The sequence below is a fragment of the Cupressus sempervirens genome, chromosome 7, assembly GCF_028749045.1.
Source record: "Cupressus sempervirens isolate cs-2001-9-10 chromosome 7, ASM2874904v1, whole genome shotgun sequence".
Lineage (NCBI taxonomy): Eukaryota > Viridiplantae > Streptophyta > Pinopsida > Cupressales > Cupressaceae > Cupressus > Cupressus sempervirens.
In genome coordinates, this window is record NC_143124.1 from 849048784 (window position 1) to 849057462 (window position 8679).

Genomic DNA, 8679 nt, shown 5'->3' on the forward strand with positions numbered 1-8679 from the left:
CCATTTATTCAAGTCAAAAAGTACCTATTGGTCACCAGAGCAGGTTTTCTCACAAAGTCGTGTGACATTTCCAAACAACCATGCTATACTTTACTAGTATCGTATGATATTTCTCAAAAGGCCATGCGATGCTTCTAGGGACCAGGTGATAGAGTTTCTAAGGTCATGCAATACTCTTCTAGTATTGTACAACATTTATGCAATAGACATCTGATGCCTTCTAGTATCACAAGAGATTTTTCCTTTGGGCATACCATACTTTCCAGTATTGCACAATATTTCTCTTTTGGGTGTGCGATACTTTCTAATATTGCCAAATTCTGGAGAACTATTTTCCCAAAAAGCAAGAAATATTTTGGCAAATGAACATAAGGGAGAGATAGAGTTAGAACCTCCACACCAGGGAGTACCAGATCCACAAATCAAGGCTTGGACACTCGAATACAAGAGAAGCAAGATAGAAAATACAAACTAACCATATAATTCATATAAGTATATGAAAACATGCATAAAGCAACATCACAATGAACAAAAATAACTAAACTCTTTGTATGGTTCCTCCCAACAATAAGAGCATCATGAGACCTCAAAGGTCCTAGCTATCCCCCGCACGTTACATCCCAGACTGCCGATTGGATAGTCAGAGTTTTCTTATGAGGTAGTCACTACTACAACATAATAACATCATAAGAATAGGGAAATCTAACATGCTAAACCTATAAAGCAATAGATATTCCAACTAAGAAAATCACATCATCTAACCATATGCTAAACATCATAAATAAGGAATGCATCAAATAAAACTAAAATAATCTAAACATGATATTTGAGCATTCCAATTAAAGCCTAAATCAGAAGGAAACATACTCTAGAATCCTAAATATATTAAATGAATATCAAGCATTAGTCATAATTGGAAATAAACAATCTCTGTACACTGGTCCCCAATAGTGGTATAGGTAGCTACACCTCCCAACCACATGAAATCTATTGGTCCACTCCTACCATATTGATGGAGCTAATGATCCAACCAAAAACACACATAAAGAAAATGTCCATGGCTAACATTCACGCCAAACAGTAAAGAGGATTGCAACCAAGATCATGAGACAATGCAAGTAGAATAGGTCCTGGTTAGACACTCTATGGGTAAACTATGTAGGGAATTGATGGAGGGTAAGTTGCTTTGCACCAAGTAGCCCAAGCTAGTATTGTGTGGAATCAAAGCCTGTCTAGGAAGTGCATCAAACTATATCCTCAAACTAAATCAGGTGCTCACCTTTTTATTATCTTATGTTTATTACCCAATAATTTATTTAATTATTTGTTATTTAAAACTTCTTCATGCCAACTTGGGAAATAGCCACCAAGGATGTGAGAAAAGTTGCTCCATGGTGCTACCCTACATACCCATGCTCATCACAAGATGAGTGCCCATAGACAATGCATATTACCAACCCACCCCAATGAGCATAAATCCATTGATAGAAATTGGGAGATCGAGTCTTGCAAGCACCTAAAAAATGCACACATATGTGCTTGTGTGTGGGTGCACCAATGCCATGAAGATCATAAAACCAAGGGCTAGATGAGAACACAAGCAAAAATGACACTCAAATGAAACAAGCTTAGGAGTACAGATTCGATATGCATCCCAATGCAACATAAAATTGCAATAGGTCAAACTGACATCCTACGGATAATCCTCATCCATGGCCAACATCATGCGAAGAAAACTCAAGAAAACTAGGCAACACACAAATCAAGGTGAAAACCTCTAAACTAAAAAACATACAACTACCATAAATGCTGATAGATCCACTACTGATTCCATTAATAGATCTACTACTACTATTGAAGCAACTGCTCTTACCTCCTGCCCTTGCTTTTTCTTATGTTCCCCGGTATAAGCATAAGCGAAGCTAAAGCATAAATATGGGAGAGTCCTCTCTACCTAACAGCCAAAAAGGTCAAAATAGAAATTAGCTAAATAAAATAAATATCTCTAAAAAACTACTAAAAGTAAAAACAATTCAAGGTCTCCTTGAGCTGGATCCAACAAGATTGACCTCATGAAGATCCCATGCCTGTAGCTCCTACAATAAACAAAAAAACAATCCTCTAGAAGAGGATTTGGAAAAAACTCTCAATTTTCTAATTTTCAAAAGTGAGAAGTGAGGAATACAATTCCTCTTTTGATACTTATTCTCTTTTCGAGTGAATAATCAATTAGGGTAAATAACCAAGTAACCTAGTTAAACCCTAATTCAACCCAAATGAAAACATGCTATTCCAAGTAAATGGAATTCATCTACGAAAAAGTTGTTGAGAATTAAAATTAATAAAATAAAGCCTAAAATTCCCTTAAACCAAAGTCACAGAATTTCTTAATAACTTTCATGATAAATACTAACCTCTAAATGCACAGACACACTCATAGGTCTAATCACATAATGCAAATTAGTCTGGATTTAATAAATCACATGAAGGTTTAATCTAAACCATAAAACAAGATACATCAACCATATAGGGATGATATTGACTAGATGTGAATAGCTGAATCACTAACTCCATGGGCCATTGATAGTGATATAAATCTTGTACACTAAAATACATGATCAACTACAATTGCATATAATAACATAGACAAAGAAATAAATGCATTAAATAAAATAATTTAAACATTTATTTGATTACAGTAAATTAATCCATTAACATCACTCATTTTTGCATAAAGCATGACAAAGAGAGAATAAAGTAAATAACCATAACATTAAATATAACATAAAACATAATTAGAGATATGTCCAAATACCAGATAACCATATATCATCATAAAATATCTTGTCATGTCAAAATGGCATCATCATGAAAATATAATCAACTGAAGAACATAGTAATCTAACATCTATGATACTGGAAATCAAAGTATAACATCTAACCATTAGGTCATCTCAAATGTAAAAATAACATGAGTAACAAGTATCTCTCAGATCAAAATATAACAAGGTACAAACTATGAACACGAGAGGCACTATATCCTCCCTACAAGGTATAGGCTTACTGTTGGAAGCCTACAAAAAGATAGGATACAATCCTCTCAATCGTGTAGCATCCTCCCAAGTAGCAGAAGTGTCATCACTTGGGTCCCACTGGACCCTTACCTGTTCTATGTCCCAACCTATCAAAGTTAGTTTTTGATGCTGAAGGATATGAATGAACTCCAAAGAAAGTTGTCCATCCTCAACCTATGAAACATCCCAATCAAGAACATGGGTCACATTAGGAATATACTACCTCAAAATAGAAACATGGAAAACATCATGGATGCATGATAGGCTAGGTGGCAATGCTAGTCAATACACAATAGGACCAATCCTCTCAAGGATCTCAAATAGCCTAACAAAATGTGGTGCTAACTTAGAGCCTTTCCCATAATGGATGGGGTTCTTCCTCAAATGCACTCTCAAAAAAACCTATCGCTAGCAAAAAAGTGATGATCCAACCTATGGGTATTTGCATACTTCTTCTGCCTTTCTTAAGTAGTAACCAAATGCTCTCTAATACATACAACCTGATGCTTCATATCCTAAAGCATCTTTGGATCTAAAAGTACTCAGTCCTCCAAATGATCCCAACTCAAAGGGGTATGACACAGTCTACCATACAAGGCCTAAAAAGGTAACATGTTAATAGAACTATGATACCCATTGTTATATGCAAATTCAACAAGGTATAAATAATCCTCCCACTTCACCTACCTGTCCATCACATACATGTAGAGCATGTCTTCTAGAACCTGGTTCATTCTCTCTATTTGACCATTAGTCTCTCGGTGGTAATCCAAACTAAAATTGAGCTATAGACCCAAAGCATGCTAAAGAGATGTCCACAGTGCTGAAGTAAATACTAGATCTTTATCCAAAATAATCCAATGAGGAATCCCATGCAATTAAACAATGTCTTCCAAGAAAACATGTGCTATAGAAGAAGCTATGTAAGATGTCCTCATGGGTGAAAAATATACTACCTTGGACAACTTGTCCATTGTCATCATGATACAATCATGCTATTGTGATGACATAGGAAACCCTATGATAAAATCAATAGATATGGTATCCCACTTCCATTCTGGAATGGTATGCAGTTACAAAATATCTGTTGGATGCTGATGCTTTCCCTTCACTCTCTAGCACTTGAGACATGAAGCAAAAAAATCAGCGACATCACACCTCATCCCTACCCAAAAGTATAACTGTTTAAGATCGACATGCAACTTCTTGACATCGAGATGTGTGGAATACAGTGCATGATGTCTTTCCAAAACAATCAAGGTATAAAGATCACCAAACACTGGTACATAGATATGGCCCAAGTGTCACAATAGTCTATCAAAATTGAGAAAATAACTTGAAAACCTCCCCTCAAGGGTACATCTAAACTTGATCTCTGCCCTCACCTCCTGATACCAAGTGTCACTAGGCCAAGCCTCCAAGATACAACCTCATAATTCCACTCCCAATGACAAAACTAATAACTTATGTCACCTCCTACTCAAGGCATGTGCGATGATATTTTCTTTCCCTTTAAAGTAGTGAACACAAAATTCATACTCACACAAGAACTCCATCTAGCAACATTATCATGCATTTAGGTTTGGATGAGTAAAGATGTACTGCAAGCTCCTATGGTCTCTATGCAACTCAAACGTATGTCCCAAAAGGAAATGCCTCCAATGAAAAAGAGCATGCTCCATGACCACAAGTTCTAAATCATGAGTGGGGTAGTTTGGCTCATGGTCCTTGAGTTTTCTAGAGTCATATGCAATCAAACGACCATCTTGCATCAACACATAACCCACACCTTCCAACAAAGAATTTGTGCAAACCATAAAATTGCCTACAGGATTAGGCACTACAAGGATTGGTGCACTAGTTAAACACCCCTTAAGAGCATTAAATGCTACCTCACACTAGTCATACCAAACATAATTCTTCTCTTTTTACTAAAGAGAAGTGATGGGATGAATTACACATGAAAAATCCTTCATGAAGTAATGCTAGTAGCCTGCCAATCCCATGAAACTATGAACCTCAGAAGCATTAGTGGGTACCGGCTAATCCATGATAGCTCAAATTTTCTTTGGATCCACTACAATACCATCACCAGTGATGATATGCCCCAAATACTTCACCTCTGACTAGAAGAATCCAGATTTACCCAAGTTTCCATAAAATTTATGATCTCACAAGCACTATAACACTTGGCATAAATGTACCTCATGTTCCTCTATAGTATTAGAATAGATCAATATGTCATCCAAGAATATCATGATACATTGATCAAGGTACATCCAAAATACTCCATTCTTTAGACTGATGAACATTGATGGTGCATTGGTTAACCCAAATGGTACAACCATGAATTCATAATGCCCATATCATGTATGAAAAGCTATCCAATGAATGCTGGCCTCATGAGTATGGAGCTGATGGTATCCTGAATTAAGACCAATTTTGTGCTCTCTTCATCTGATTGAAAAAGTCATCTATCCTCAACAAAGGGCATCGGTTCTTCACAATCACCTGATTCAACTACTAGTAGTGAATGCTTAAATGCAATGATCCATCTTTCTTCTTCACAAAGATGACTAGTGCACCCCACAGGGATACATTGGGATGAATATGGCCTTTGGCCAACAATTCCTCCAACTATAATCTAAGTCACTCAACTCCTAAGTAGTCATGCGGTAAGGAGCTCGTGATATTGGCTTTGCTCTTGGTATGAGATCAATCCAAAAATCAATTTCACATTATGGTGGCATACCTAGTATCTCATCAAGAAACATGTCTACATAATCATGAAGGAGTGGGTGATCATCAAGTGTCATTGCATGCCTCTCAACCTCCTCAAGGTCACTAATAGGGACTACAAAAATTTAACATACTTTCCATACACTCCACTTTAGCTGGTTAGCTGAGATCATCCAAAGTGAGATTGGTCTCTAGACCCCTAAAAGTTCCACCCACCCACCAGTGTCGTCAACAGAAAGCACCGACTTACATCAACAATCTATATTTTCCTAATGGGTAGCTAACCAATCCATTCCCAACACAATGTCATATGATCCTAGATGTAGGATGCAAAGATCCACTGTGTTGATGAAGGTATCAAAGTCTAAAATACATTCACTAACCAAGAAGTCGACATTCACTTTAGACCCTATGGCTAACTCAACTTGCTACTTATCAACCTGATGTACTACCACTAGCCCACATCATTGAACAAGAGATGGTGAAATAAAAGAATCTAAAGGACCCGAGTCAAATAATATTGAAGATGAAATACTATGTAACATACCTATAGCCTCAACTATGGTACCTTGGTGCTCAGCTTGACAGTTTTCAACCACCACAAAGACTTGATGATTTCCTCCTGCATCTTCCATGGTAGGCTCAGATCAAAATGCACCTCTACTAGGTCTTAAAGAAGGCCTTGAAGGATATTTCACTAATTTATGGCTGAGTTGGACACTAGAAAAATATTCCCCTCTCGCAAAGGCGTCTTGCCTATGTCCTCCCTAAGACAAGCTAAAATAGGGTGCATTTCCCTTGCTAGAGTTCTACTGACCACTCTAAGAAGGATGATCCTATTGAGACTTTTGGCTATGAATTTGGTCATCCCCTTTCTTCCTCAAGGCACCTAAATTCTTTCCACCCTTATGCTACCATTGACAATTTTGTTACTTTTGGTGACCATGACCACCCTACGAGGGTGCTGATTGAGTTTGGCACTTTCCAGAAGACTGAGTAAACTGTGAATCCTTCCTTGAAGTCCATGCATTATGGTTATGATAACTTGATTTTCCACTAAACCCCTTAGATAAATTACTCTCTACAATTTGCACCTTCTCTGTAGCAAGGATAAGTGTCCTAGGTTGATGCATCCAAACTTCTCCAATGAGGGAGTCCTTAAGACCATGAGAAAAATGTTGAGTAAGGAGTATCTCATCATGATTATAGAATGAGTACTACCTAGGCTCAAAGAATATGATCTTGTACCAATCTATTGAGATGTTCCCTTGTCTAATCTCATGGAAATCATCAACATGAGCCTCCTTGAACTGAGGAGATGAAAATATCTCTCTGAATCTCTCCTCAAAGATCTCCCAGGTGAGATTTTCTATAGTAATCTGGAGCTTCCACCCCTTGATAATCCTCCAAATGGATGCACGGTCTCTCAGCTACATGATTACACAACAAGCCCTAAAATTGGTTGTATATGGATACATGGAAAAGCAACATTCCACATCCAGTAGCCAAGTCTCTGCCTTGAGGCCACCTCTCTTACCATCATAGAATGATGGTTTGGACTACTCAAGAGATTTAATAATATCCAAATGGATGGAATCCTCACCATCACAGTCCCTAGCTCGTTGATGGTGCCTTCTACCACTAGGTGGTTTGCAAGAATGTTCATGCCCATGATCCTCCTCTCTATGCTTAGACACATGGGAATCTCCATGATGAGACCCCTCTTCCTAACCATGGTCACATCAGTTTTCCTCTACATGAGGTCCCAACCAAGCTACAATCTCCTATAGCAAAGGCATCAATCCCCCAATGCCACAATGATCATTTTTAACCAATTCTTTCCCACCAACCCAACGTTCCTCCTCTTGGTGTTCTTCTTCATGGTTATTCCATCAATTACTACCCTGACCACCAGGTCTATGTGCAGGAGGCATCACTATGGAAGTAATAAGATAAGGTTAGAGTCATATGTAGCAATCATAAGAGTCACAAGCATGAACCACAATAAGATATCAAAATACCCAAGCATAAGATAACAATATACACACTTAAAACAATAACATAGTCGGAGCATAACACAAAGATCCCAATGTTGCAACATGGAATCTAATACCAGATGCAATGCCCCATCTAGAGATCCTTGGAACAAGGATAAATAAAAGCCAAGAACTTTTTTCTATAAAAACAAGTATGGATGCACATGAAAATCAACGCACAAGGATCACAAAGATCACAATGGAAGACTAAACAAACATCCAAACACCAATGAATCTCCAAGTGCCACAGCTGAAAAAAATGACAAATCTACAGAGGTCAACAACACATCTGAATCTGAAACATCCTGGATTCAAAAGGTCCAAAAATAGGGTTCAAGAACTCTATAAAAGGTATTAAAATAACCTTTAGGAACCATTCAATCAAGTTGAAAAGTGCCAGCTAGTCACCCATGTAGGTTTTCTCACAAGGTTGTGTGACATTTTCAAACAACCATGTGATACTTTATCAGTATCGTACGATATTTATCAAAAGTCTGTGTGATACTTTCAAGGATCAGGTGATAGAGTTTACAAGGTTGTGATAATCTTCAATTATCATATGACATTTCTCCAATGGGCATGTGATAATTTCTAGTATCACAAAACATTTTTCCTTTGGGCATGTGATACTTTCTAGTATCACACAATATTTCTTCTTTGGGCGTGTGATACTTTTTAGTATCGCCCAATGCTGGAGCACCATCACCCAAAAAAGAAAGAAACATGCCAACGAAGAAACATAAGGGAGAGATAGAGTTAGAATCTCCACACTAGGGAGTACTGGATCCAAAAATTGAGGCTTGGACAATTGAGAACAAGAGCAACAAGAC